Here is a 14,356-nt window from a genome sequence, read left to right as displayed (position 1 = left end):
GAGAGATCTATAAAAGATGAAACTTTTCTCATGTTTTGAAGAAAAGAGTTTAGAAACCTACAATCTAAAAAGCTTATTTTCCTCCTATATCACCTTAACTCTGAGAGGTAGTAATTTAGGATCATGTTAAAATTAGTAACCCTGTAGGACTGATGCCTTCTTTATTGTTCTATACAGAATACAGTTTATTAAGAGTTCTCAGAAAACAAATGATGATGAAACATTTCCTTTTACCAAAATCACAGATAATGTCAAAGGACTCAGCCAAATTGAAAACTCCCTGAAAGCAGTGGATTTTGCCTTCCATTTCTTTCGTATTCCTTATAGCACCTCCAAATTCTGCTGACAGAGATGGAAAGAAAGGGAGAAGCGTGGGAGTGAAAGAATGAAATCAAGAAGAGGAAAAGGGAACAGAGGAGGGGAAAGAGGGTGAGAGGAAAAAGATGAGAGAGCTAAATGAGTCCAGTAGATCTTTTTTATTCCCCCAGTGGAAGTTACTGAAAGTTTTGCATCTGACATTCAGCTGACATTCATCTGAAATTGGTATTCCTGAATTGCTTCAATGACTCACTTAGAAAATATCAAATACAGATATTTCTGTCAATGATAGTCACTTGTCTTTTGCTCTTTTAGGACATTTTCATATAATTGTCCAATATGTATTTCTCACTGAGTTAGCCTAGGAAATATACCAAGTCAAAAGAGTATAAAGAAAGAGCCTATTTTTCATTTTCCTTTCAAAAACTTTAAAATTCATTCTGATAGTTATTTTTCACTTCTGAACAATAATCTCTTAAAAAATGTAAAAATGATGAGGAGGAGAATGACTATATCACTTTATATTTGCATAGCATTTACAAAGCCCCTTGACCCTCATAACACTCACTCCTGTAAAGCAAGAAAAAGTGGTTGGTACTAACTGTATTTCAGAGATGAAAAAGATGAACTGAAGTTCAGACCATGGTATAGCCACTACTCATTCTCTTCTGATCCTGAGGCACTTAACTCTTCTCTAATGATAGAGTGTATGCCACTAAAGAATACGCCTGCCAATGCAGACGTAAGAGATGCAGGTTAGAACCCTGGGTGGGGAAGATCCCCTGGAGGTAGGCTTTGCAACCCACTTCAGTATTCTTGCCTGGAGAATCCCAATGGACAGAAGAGCTTGGAGGGCTACAGTCCATAGGATCACAAAGAGCTGGACACTACTGAAGCAACTTAGTGCACACGTGCACGTGCACACCCACACACACACACGCGTGCATGTGCAGTGTATTGAATAAATTTATATGGAGCACTGTCTTTGTACTAACTTTTCTGTCCACTCTTATTTCTTCATTTTTTAACTTAAACATAATGGCACAGGCAGAGAATTTAATGTGGTCTTCACAACAATTTTTTCACTGATTCAAAAGCTAGAAATTAGATATGGAGACTAGGTATTGCCTAGTCTTGCATGACTTGCCATATTTAATGTTTTGCTTCCTGGCTAAAATTTAGGATTTGCCAAACAATTTTTCAGAGAAGGCAATGACACCCCACTCCAGTACTCTTGCTTGGAAAATCCCATTGATGGAGGAGCCTGGTGGGCTGCAGTCCATGGGGTTGCTAAGAGTTGGACACGACTGAGCAACTTCATTTTCACTTTTCACTTTCATGCATTGGAGAAGGAAATGGCAACCCACTCCAGTACTCTTGCCTGGAGAATCCCAGGGATGAGGGAGCCTGGCGGGCTGCCGTCTATGGGGTCGCACAGAGTTGGACACGACTGAAGTGACTTAGCAGCAGCAAACAATTTTTATATATTAAAAATGAGGTAGCATCTGGAGAACAAAGAAGGAAAGACTCCAGACAAGATGCCTGTGAAATTATGTAGAACTTCTGAGGACAGAATGCCATTATTTCAAACAGCACGTGCAATGGGACAGAATAGGCCAATCTAAGAAGCAAGTGAGAGACAACCTTAGACAACAAGCTATTTCAATTTTTTTAATGTTTTTGAAGTTTCTTTTCCCTTAATACTAGCAAACTATTTTAGGATATTCAAAATCTAAAATGATTCAGATCTTCTAAGAAAAAATGGAAGCAGGCTAGTGAAGTAATTTCAATATTTTTAAGGATTCTTCTCAAACATTGTGCCATGAGTAGTTAGATTAGGAAGAGGAGAAATCCCTGGGTAGGCTATTATCAGTTTAGTATAAAATAACAAAATTAATGAATCACTTTAACACTTGGGTTCAAGAATAAGGCAAAACTCAAATTCTCATTTTATCACACACTTAGAAAATAGAGTACTTCAAAAACTGTGGCAATCGTATTACAACTTAGAGACACCCAGAACTCCCTATTAAGAATTCATGCTGTACATTCCATTTATAAACTAGAAGTGCACCTAGAAACAGGAGCACATTACAGTGAGTTCAAAAGGTGTCCTTAACTTACCACTGATCTTTCCTAAAATCCCCCTACTGTTCTTTGCTGTTGTTCAGTCACTAAGTCCTGTCTGACTGTTTGTGACCCCATGGGCTGCAACACACCAGGCTTCTCTGTCCCTCAATATCTCCCCAAGTTTGCTCAAATGCATGTCCATTGAGTCAGTAAAGCTATCTAACCATCTCATCTTCTGTCACCCCTTCTCTTCCTGCCCTCAATACTTCCCAGCATCAGGGTCTTTTCAATGAGTCGGCTCTTCGCCTCAGGTGGCAAAAGTACTGGAGCTTCAGCTCCAGCATGAGTTCTTCCAATAAATATTGAGGGCTGATTTCCCTTTAGGATTCACTGGTTCAATCTCCTTGCTATCCAAGGGACTCTCAAAAGTCTTCTCCAACACACTTTGAAAGCATCGATTTTTTGGCGCTCAGGCTTCTTTATGGTCCATGCCAGATGCCACTATCTTCATTTTTTGAATGTTGAGTTTTAAGCCAGGTTTTTCACTCTCCTCTTTCACCTTATCAAGAGGCTCTTGAGTTTCTCTGTGCTTTCTACCATAAGACTGGTCTCATCTGCATATCTGAGGTTATTGATATTTCTCTTGGCAATCTTAATTCCAGTTTGTGCTTCATCCAGCCTGGCATTTTGCATGATATACTTACTTTGCATATGTTAAATAAGCAGGGTGACAATATACAGCCTTGATGAACTCCTTTCCCAGTTTGGAACCTCTGTATCCAGTTCTAACTTGCTTCTTGATCTGCATACAAGTTTCTCAAAAGGTAGGTAAGGTGGTCTGGTATTCCCAACTCTTTAAGCATTTTCCACAGTTTGTTGTGATTCACACAGCCAAAGGCTTTGTCATAGTCAATGAAGCAGAAGTAGATGTTTCTCTGGAATTCTCTCGTTTTTTCTATGATCCCATGGAGGTTGCCAATTTGATCTCTGGTTCCTCTGCCTTTTCTGAATCTAGCTTGAACATCTGGAAGTTCTTGATTCACCAACTGTTGAAGCCTAGCTTGAAGGATTTTGAGGACTGCCTTGCTAGCATGTGAAATGAGTACAATTGTGCAGGAGTTTGAACATTCTTTGGTATTGCCTTTCTTTTGGATTGGACTGAAAACTGACCTTTTCCAGTCCTGTGGCCACTGCTGAGTTTTCCAAATTTGCTAGCATATTGACTACAGCACTTTCACAGCATCATCTTTTAGGATTTGAAATAGCTCAACTGGAATTTCATCACCTCCACTAGCTTTGTTTGTAGTGATGCTTCCCTAAGGCCTGCTTGACTGCACTCCAGGATGTCTGGCTCTAGGTGAGTAATCACACCATCATGGTTATCTGGGTCATTAAGATTTTTTTTAATAGATCATCTGTGTATTCTTGCCACCTCTTCTTACTATCTTCTGCTTCTGTTAGGTCCATACTGTTTCCGTCACTTATTGTGCCCATCTTTGCATGAAATGTTCCCTTTGTATCTCTAATTATCTTGACGAGATCTCTAGTCTTTCCCATTCCATTGCTTTCCTCTGTTTCTTTGCATTGTTCACTTAGGAAGGTTTTCTTATCTCTGTCATTCTTTGGAACTCTGCGGTCAGATGAGAATGTTTTTCCTTTTCTCCTTTGCCTTTTGCTTCTCTTTTTTGCTTAGCTATTTGGAAGGCCAATTCAGACAACCATTTGCCATTTTGAACTTCTTTTTTCTTGGAGATGGTTTTCTGTTCTGCTTAGTCGCATGTTTTATTTGCTTAGGACTTCCATCCATGCCATTATTCCATTAATTAAATAGTAACAGCTACTTGAAAAGGTTCAATTATGCCCTAGACTAGTCTTACATAAGGTTTGTTTTTGTTTTGTTTTGTTCATTTGTGGTTTTTTTGTTTGTTTGTTTTTAGTTTAAATAGGAGGTTTCAAGTAAGCAGCAAATCAAATCCATTTGGAGACTTCCATTCACAAGAACAGGGTTATAGATGTTTCAAAGCTGATTTAGAGTGGGTAGACTCAAGTTAGAAAGACTGATAAAAAGCTGTTAAAGCAGTTAGCATTTGGTCCTGCTTAAGGGACATTTTAATGACTGTTTTAGGAAAAGAATGGTAACCAGTAGGCCTGTAGCTACTCTGAGTAAAGCATCAGTTCAGTTCAGTCGCTAAGTCGTGTCTGACTGTTTGCGACCCCATGGACTGCAGCGTGCCAGGCTTCACTGTCCATCACTAGCTCCCAGAACTTGCTCAAACTCATGTCCATCAGGTTGCTGATGCCATCCAAACATCTCATCCTCTGTCATCCCCTTCTCCTCCTGCCTTCAATTTTGCCCAGCATCAGAGTATTTTCTAATGAATCAGTTCTTCACATCAGGTAGCCAGAGTATTGGAGTATCAGCTTCAGCATCAGTCCTTCCAGTGAATATTCAGGACTGATTTCCTTTAGGATGGACTCGTTGGATCTCCTTGCTGTCCACAGGACTCACCAGTGTCTTCTCCAACACCACAGTTCATAAACATCAAATTTCTTTGGCGCTCAGCTTTCTTTATAGTCCAACTCTCACGTCCATACATGACTACCAAAAACAGCATAGCTTTGACTAGATGGACCTTTGTTGGTAAAGTAATGTCTCTGCTTTTTAATATGCTGTCTAGGTTGATCATAGCTTTTCTTCCAAGGAGCAAGTGTCTTTTAATTTCATGGCTGCAATCACCATCTGCAGTGATTTTGGAGGCCCCAAAAATAAAGTCTCTCACTGTTTCCACTGTTTCCCCATCTATTTGCCACGAAATGATGGAATTGGATGCCATGATCTTAGTTTTGATGACCATTATATCAACATGAGTAAAGCATACACGCACACAAACCTGATTTAAACTGTAGTGTAAGGAGTCTGAATGTCATGAATGAGTTCTGACATTGGATTAGCACTTCTGGAGGCAACTAAGAGAGCCTGCAATGGCTTTTCCTGACTGCCACTAAAAATAAACTTTCATTTTTTAAAATGACTTTAGTGTGGCTCTACTTAAGTATGGATGAAAGGACCAGATAATCTTATAAATTCAGTTTTAAATCTCACAGATTCTATATAAAAAATCAATCTATATCTAAACAATAGGGTAGCAACTAACCTCATGTGACTGTTTTGACTTTAAATAAAAGTTAAAAATCTAGTTCCTCCATTACACTAGAAATAATGTTCAATAGTTAAATATGGCTAATGTGTTCGATATTGTAAAAGACAGATATGAACATCCCCTATCATAGCTAAAAGTTCTATTGGATAACAATGACCTATAGGTATACAGTACAAAAAACCTGAAAAGTGCTTTTTAAAGCTATTTATGCCCTATATTTAAAACATTATTATTGGAAAACCATTTTTAAAAAGAAAAGCAATCTTTTAATAGCCATTTAGAAGGTATATTTAAATAATCAAAAGAATCTCTTTTCAATGTTTAGCTAAATTAGTAGCAACAAATAATCTTGTGATGAAACACCAGTTGGATGATTTGCAAGGGAAATCAGACATTCATGTACTGCATTTTTACACTTGGCAGCTTCACTTTAACTTTAAGACATTCTGCTATACAGAATGGTGCTCTGTTAAAATGGTGCGATGTTTAAGGTTAAGAAACATCTGAGGTAGAGCTTTAAAGTACTCATACATATGTTATCATTTAGCTTATAAACTTTTTGGATTACTTTTAAAATGCCTTTCAATTACAAAATGTATGAAATGTTCACAAGTTCAAAATTCAGGACCTTCTGTGAATTAAAGAATTAGACTTGAACTATATATATGAATATGTATGTATGTATATATGTATGTATATATGTATGTACGTATATAGTGTAAGTAACTGCACGTGTATAAATGAATATTGACATGCCAAGAACAAAAGAGAATGTTCTCTATATTTTCGTGAAGAAATAAGATAAATATGTTTCTTTATCTTCACTATCATTTATCCATTAAGATAGTGAAGCTGATGCAAAAGAGAGAATTAATTTAATCCAAAATACAAGAAAATAAGTGAACTGGTTGTGCCACACTTGGCCTCTGAACACACATCTTATACAGTCTCACTCAGCTGCCATTTTCTCAACTTCTTAAAGAAGAGTTTAAACTAGATGACTTTTAAAGTAATCTTTAATTATGAAATTCTCCACATAAAAATAAATCCTTATGATTTATTGGTATATATCAATATATAACTTGTCTAAGTTCTTTCCTAGTAAAATAGCTCACATTGAAATGAGGTAGAAATTCATACATTTAAAAGTTTTCAATATCAGAGAAGGGAAACAAAAAGTAAAAAGTCAAGTAGTTTGCAGATGATAGAAAACATCATTATCATATCTGAAAATACGATTCTTCATGTTCACTCCTTGGTACATTATCCCTTTCTACTATATGTTGCACTTATTACAAATGCATTGTATTAAATTCAAAACCTGAGCTCTCTTTGAAGATTTATCATTTTCACTGATAATATAATAATATAATAAGGAAGTACTGCTAGGTAAAAACACTAGAAGACTGCCAGAGACTACTCAGGACCTTTCAGAGGACATAATGTAACAATATTTTTAGAGATGTCAAATAATTAGAGCTTTAGTGTTAGAAGTTTGGAATATGCTGTTCAGCTTGATAGCTAAACTGTCAAAGTCAGTACAAATTGAAATATGTACTTTCAGAAGGCTAAGACCTTAGATTCTACTGGAAACTAATGTAATTCTGTGTTATAGATCCAAGAAATGAGTGTGGATCACTGTTCTTAGCATCCTACTACAATGTTACAAGATCAAAAAGTCCAGAACTGGGGTAGACAGAGAAGAACTCATTTTCAACAACCCTCTCCCACCTGGCAGCAAAACGTACCAAACAATTTTTTTTTTCATTTACCCTCATGTAATAATGCCATTTTAATTCCAGTTTTTATGAATATTAATGATTACTTTAGCAATTACTTTTTAATCATGGAATTCTATGATCCTGAGTAGTAATAAAAGCTTATGGTTTATATAAAATTGTTGACAGCAATACATAACTTCTCTAACGTCTTTTCTAGTAAAATTAGGTAGGCCAGGTACTTTTCATATATTAGCTCATAAAACCTTCATTATTTCCCCATGAGGTTTGTCTCTATGTATGAGGAAACTGAGACCTAGAGAGAATACATATGGAGAAGGAAATGACAACCCACTCCAGTGTGCTTGCCTGGAAAATCCCAGGGACGGGGGAGCCTGGTGGGCTGCCATCTATGGGGTCGCACAGAGTCGGACATGACTGAAGCGACTTAGCAGCAGCAGCAACAACGGCAGCATATTACCAGGTATTAATTATCAAATAGATGATATTTTATCTATAATTATTACTTCACATATTAAAATCCAAAAGTATTTAATGGAAAAATATTCAAATTATATCTCTAATCACATTTATGATTTCTGGTGTCATTATATCATATCGTACACAAAAGTAGTCATAGAATAAGATCTCCTAGATGTATAAAGCTATTAATAACAAAAACAACCTGCCTCACTTTTTTTGTGTTCCCAGTTCAATTAACTCCCTTATCAGAGCACACTGAGTCCTAGGCACTCATTTGCTAACATATATGCTTTACATTGCATCTTAGAAAAACTGGTTAAGAGGGGAGAAGTGAAGTGAAGTGAGAGCTGCTCGGTCGTGTCTGACTCTTTGTGACCCTATGGACTATACAGTCTATGGAATTCTCCAGGCCAGAATACTGGAGTGGGTAGCCTATCCCTTCTCCAGGGGATCTTTCCAATCCAGGGATTGAACCCAGGTCTCTTGCATTGCAGGCAGATTCTTAACCAGCTGAGCCACCAGAAAAACTGGGCTCTGGTATCCAGATGACACTTTCTATTTAATTTTCAGCACACTTCAGGATTTTAAGTGATTCAGAATGACCAGCTTCTGAAACTCCTTTGAACTAAAGTACCTTAAATTTTACTTGGATTATTTTAAAGTATCTCCATCTGTACATTTATAGCAACCTAGACAATAGGTCTTTATCTCCAAGAGTTTCCTGGAAACCAGAATTCCCCTCTCCCCAAAAGTAGTTTAACAAAAGTTAGTGAAAGAAGCTCTAAATAACTTTAGTTTTAGAGATTATTTCTTTCAAAGCTACACTTTTCAAGTCCTCTTGACTTTTGAATTGTTTTTGATATCAAGTTCTACTTAAATGGCACTTTCCCTCTAAAGAGTGTAAAGCATCTTATTTAAGGGTAAATTTCAATATTCAAAAACATTTAGCCTTGGGTCTTAACTACATTTCTACATGTGCAGATCTGCCCTCATCATGGCTTATAGCACAGCTATACAACATAGACCTTAATGATGCATCTCTTTTATCAAGAGGGGTTTTTTAAGGGTTGCCCAAATCATTTATTTCTCAATTCTTGGCCAGAAAACAAAACTGTACACTGCACCAATACAAAATATAATAAAGGTTCAGTACTAGTAGACACAGCTTACTTCTACTACCTATATGTATTGCCTAATATGTGTCAGGCACTATTCTAACTCCACACAGTAACTCATTTAATCCTTAAGATAACACTATGAGGTAAGTACTGTAATTGTAACATTTTAAAGACAAGGCAACGAAAGCACAGAAAGGTTGACTGACTTGTCCATGACCCTAAGTGGCAGAGTTAGGATTCAAACTCTAGTAGCCTACTTTTGGAGCCTGGATGAGTAACTCACTGTACAGTTTCTTAAAAGGAAAAGAAAGCTAACATCGTGACAGATCTAAAACCACACCAGTGCTTTTAATTATCTAACTGGTGCATTTCCCAGCAAAGTCAGGTCCAGGGAAACCAAGACCACTGTCTTTACCCACACCAAAGTTTATTCTCTGAAGTCATTTGCCAAGCAATCACTTATTCAGTCACTTACCAAGCATACTTTGAAAGCCTATTTTGTGCCTCACTGTCATCCTGCCCAGTCGTGTCCGAATCTTTGAGACACTATGGTCTGTAGCCCACCAGGCTCCTCCATCCATGGGATTTTCCAGGCAAGAATACTTGAGTGGGTTGCTATTTTCTTCCCCAGCTAATCTTCCTGACCAGGGATCAAGCTCACGTTTCCTACGTCTCCTGCATTGGCAGGCAGATTCTTTACCACTGAGACACCTGGGAAGACCATTGTATGTCTCACAGGGTGCTAAATGATGGGGTTGCAATAAAAGATAAACCCAAGTTGACCTCACCTCTCTTCCAATACTTCCATGTTGGTTGAGGATCTCTTACATTTTCTACTATCTTGTGCCTATGCCCTTTCGTGTTCCAGGCCCTCACTGACTTGTCTCTGCATGTAGGCATCATTTCAACCTCTCTCTCTTCACTAACATATTTAGATTATCTTTATAATTTCTCCAACACCATCATCCAACCTTAGGTCTTTACTAATAACCCACAATTATATTATTATAATAGTCATGTGTTTTGTTCTCTCTATACTTAATCTTGCTCTAAAGCACCTATTAGCAGCATCTTGACCCCTTGCCCAAACACTAAATTTGATTCACTAGTGACAGTTTAATAAGGTTGTAGTATTAATACTGCTTACAATCTGATCCTTAATCAACCAGACCAGTCTTGCCTCCTAACATCTGCCTCACATGCACTTCAGCCTAATAAAAGGTCTAATTGCAATTATTACCTGCTCACTACTTGATCATGTTGACTTGTCTCTTGGAAATGTGATTTTTCATGACAGGAAATATCTCCACCCAAGTCTGCACTATGAAATTTTGGAAGGCCCAGTTCAGAAGTCACCTATTTCATGAAACTCCTTTCAGCCCACCAGTTAGAAGTACTCTCTTCAGTCTCTGAATAGTGATAGATCCATCCATGCATCATCTGATGCTCACTTGTTTTGCATTATCTGTGCATATCTCCCGCTTCTTTCACTGTTGTATCACTAAGAACGGAGCGATTTCCTTAACAGCATATATATAGATATTAAATATATATAACATGGTGCTCTGAACAGAGATTAAATGTTCTGTGAAATATTGTTTGAATAAGTAAAACTATGACTAAAAAACCTTCAGGTCATAAGTGTCCAGATTTTTAAAAAAACATGTGTGTAACATTATCATATTTGCTGTTATAAAAGTATCATGCGAAAATTATTTAGAAGGAAGCAAAACTGGACCTAAGGAGTATGAAATGACTTTATATTCACATGATTTATTTAAGGTTAGGTTCTTTTGTAGTTTTTTTATTGCTGTTGTAGATGTTAGTATTTTTCAAGAAAATTATTTGGAAATTAGAGGTCAGAGAGAATGTAAAGACTATGGGGAAACATCACTTGTTTTCTAGTATGAATCAGTAAACTCCAACTGGGAGTACTTTTTGACATGCAGTTCCTAAGTTCCTATCAGAAACTTTGACAAGAGAAGCAGTTATGTAAGAAAAAAAAGAAAGCCTAAAAGATATGCCATCAATTCACCTCTTTCAGTACTCAAAATTCAATCTTTCAAATTAAGCTACAGACCTGAGCCACATCAGCTGAATATATCACAGAAATACTTTCACTGTATTGAGCTTTAATGTTATTCTTTTAACTTTCATCAAAGTTTGCTTTTAAAAAACAGCCATAGCTGAAGAATCATCTGCATTTTACAAAGAAAATGTTCATTCAATTATTCTATAGTTCTATTTAATGCCAACATTAGAATTGTCTTTATTTTTTAATATAAATTTATTTATTTTAATTTTTAAATATAAATTTAATTATTTTAATTGGAGGCTAATTACTTTACAATATTGTATTGGTTTTGCCATACATCAGCATGAATCCGCCACAGGTATACACATGTTCCCCATCCTGAACCCCCCTCCCACTTCCCTCCCCGTACAGTCCCTCTCGGTTGTCCCAGTGCACCAGCCCCAAGCATCCAGTATCATGCATCGAACCTGGACTGGCGATTCGTTTCTTATATGATAATATACATGTTTCAATCCCATTCTCCCAAATCATCCCACCCTTGCCCTCTCCCACAGAGTCCAAAACACTGTTCTATACATCTGTGTCTCTTTTGCTGTCTCGCATACAGGGTTATCATTACCATCTATCTAAATTCCATATATATGCGTTAGTATACTGTATTGGTGTTTTTCTTTCTGGCTTACTTTACTCTGTATAATCGGCTCCAGTTTCATCCACCTCATTAGAACTGATTCAAATGTATTCTTTTTAATGGCTGAGTAATATTCCATTGTGTATATGTACCACAGCTTTCTTATCCATTCATCTGCTGATGGACATCTAGGTTGCTTCCATGTCCTGGCTATTATAAACAGTGCTGCGATGAACATTGGGGTACACGTGCCTCTTTCAATTCTGGTTTCCTCCGTGTGTATGCCCAGCAGTGGGATTGCTGGGTCATACAGCAGTTCTACTTCCAGTTTTTTAAGGAATCTCCACACTGTTCTCCACAGTGGCTGTACTAGTTTGCATTCCCACCAACAGTGTAAGAGGGTTCCCTTTTCTCCACACTCTTTCCAGCATTTATTGCTTGTAGACTTTTGGATCGCAGCCATTCTGACTGGTGTGAAACGGTACCTCATTGTGGTTTTGATTTGCATTTCTCTGATAATGAGTGATGTTGAGCATCTTTTCGTGTGTTTATTAGCCATCTAAATGTCATTTTTGGAGAAATGTCTATTTAGTTCTTTGGCCCATTTTTTGATTGGGTCGTATATTTTTCTGTAATTGGGCTGCAGGAGTTGCTTGTATATTTCTGAGATTAGTTGTTTGTCAGTTGCTTCATTTGCTATTATTTTCTCCCATTCTGAAGGCTGTCTTTTCACCTTGCTTATAGTTTCCTTTGTTTTGCAGAAGAAGTTTAATTAGGTCCCATTTGTTTATTTTTGCTTTTAGAATTGTCTTTAAAACTCTGCTCTACTTTCTGAAAAATAGAGCTAGATAACTTTTCTTTTTTGACTAAAAAAATGTTCAAAGAAAACTTTGATACAAAAGCAGAGTAAGTAGGTTAATAGTTATGGCTGTTGTATTTGCTTCTTCTTTAATCTCAAGATTGAATATAGAGATTTACTCATTCATTTATTCATTCATTAAACAAGTGTCTATTATCTGTTTGAATTCTAGGAATACAACAGTGATTACTAGCAGACAAAAGTCTCTAGCCTTGTGACTCACAGTTCTCTCTAAATCTGTGATATAGATACTAAATAGGATGAAAGAAAAATATATAGAACATGGGATGACAAGTTTTGTTATGGACAAAAATAACAAAGCCGAAAAGGAGGAGGGGGAATGATTGTGGTTTTAACTAGGAGGAAATGACATTAGATTGAAGATCCAAAGAAAGTGAGTTGCACAACTATCTGACAGATTCCTCAGGGCTGGGAATCAAGTTATCACCTACAAAGACATCAAGGACTTGAGTGTTCAAAGGCCAGCAGGAGACCAGATGGTTAGAGTAGAGAGAGAGAGAGGAAGAGAGACGGTTAGCTGGATGAAGGCTGCGGAAGCCATTGTGAAGATTTGGGGTTTCACTAATTAAGCAAATTAAGAGATGTTTACCCATTTATATTGATAGTAATTGGTTTTTAAATTATGCTTATTTGGAAGTAATGTATTTTTCATAAGTATAAGCAAAAACTGATTCTTTAGATATATGTGGTTGTTTTGTTTTATGGCATTCATTTTCTTAATTCATTAATTCATTTACTCAGCAAAACTATTAAGTAAGGTATGTACTATGGTGCCAACAGCAGTAATATAAAACAAAATACATATTCAAAAGAAAAAGATATAGTCTGTAACCTCAAATGTCTATTTGGTGACAGAGATAAATAATTATTTGTTATTTAAATATTTCTTCTATATCTTTTAGGTAAAGAAAACTATAAAACATGATTGGGGAGGGGGTTGATAATCATTTGTGCATTTCATAGAGATCAATGTGGAGAAGAGATTTGAATGAAGCATGACTGGACACCGGGAGATGAATTAGAAAGCTATAAAAATGAATAAAATCTGAAGTAAGATATTAACAGAGGGTGGAAAGCTAAGTAGAAAGTTATAGGCCATTTTTAGAATGAAGAATTGACAGGATTTCATGACTAAATAGGTGTGGGTGGTGTGAGAGGGGGATGAATCAAGAATAACTCCCGGTTTTCTAACATGAACAACTAAGCGGAGGGTGGTTACAATTAGTGAGTTCAGTTTAGGACAACTTGAGACATACTGGTAAGGGGTGATTAGCTAGTAGTTGATGTCCTGAAAATAATTTAGATAATCCAGAGAGAGGGGGGGCTCAGTTAAAATGTTCAAGGACAGAAATCCAGGAATACCAACATTTAAATAGTGGGCAAAGAAAGAGTTACTCATAAAAGGATTGAAATGAATAAACAGAGGAGGTTTTCATGGAAGCAACTGGGAAGATTGGTTTCATGTTTTTCCATATTGTTATCTGTGTCTATCCACAGTGACAAATTCAATGTGATTATGCACTTAACTTTAATAGAATTGTTTACATGAAACATTTCAAATCAAAAGTACCCAATTATTTTTATAAAAATTATTAGAAATTAAAATAGATCCTCCTCAGTTTAAAATATTGTATATGCATTTAACCATTGTTGATTAATCATCCTAAAAATTTAATCCTGAAATTAAAATACACTGTAGATTTAATTCAATCCTTCAAAAGTAGTCACTTCAGTGGGCTTTTTAATTTTTAATTTATTAAAACAAGTTACTACATATCAAATAATATAACTTACTAAAAAAGAGAAGCACCAGTGCTACAAAAAGATGAAAATATACCTCACAAAAAGATGAAAACATATGCTAAGGAATCAGAAAAAATCCAGGCTACAGTGTGAGATCTCAAAATCACAGCTTATCTATGAAAATGAAGTTAATATATAT

At 36.4% G+C, this 14,356-nt stretch overlaps 2 protein-coding genes across 2 annotated transcripts in view; one reads left to right on the top strand and one right to left on the bottom strand.

Moving 5' to 3' along the window:
• CTNNA3 (catenin alpha 3) overlaps nucleotides 1–14,356 on the bottom strand; it is a 1,791,870-nt gene that overhangs the window by 1,163,247 nt on the left and 614,267 nt on the right. The window lies entirely within an intron of this gene.
• Nucleotides 1–14,356, top strand: part of LRRTM3 (leucine rich repeat transmembrane neuronal 3) — a 195,285-nt gene that overhangs the window by 103,862 nt on the left and 77,067 nt on the right. The window lies entirely within an intron of this gene.

The sequence above is a fragment of the Capricornis sumatraensis genome, chromosome 10 (assembly GCF_032405125.1).
Source record: "Capricornis sumatraensis isolate serow.1 chromosome 10, serow.2, whole genome shotgun sequence".
NCBI lineage: Eukaryota > Metazoa > Chordata > Mammalia > Artiodactyla > Bovidae > Capricornis > Capricornis sumatraensis.
Note: the sequence above shows the minus strand (reverse complement) of the source record. Positions and strands in the feature narration are given on the sequence as shown.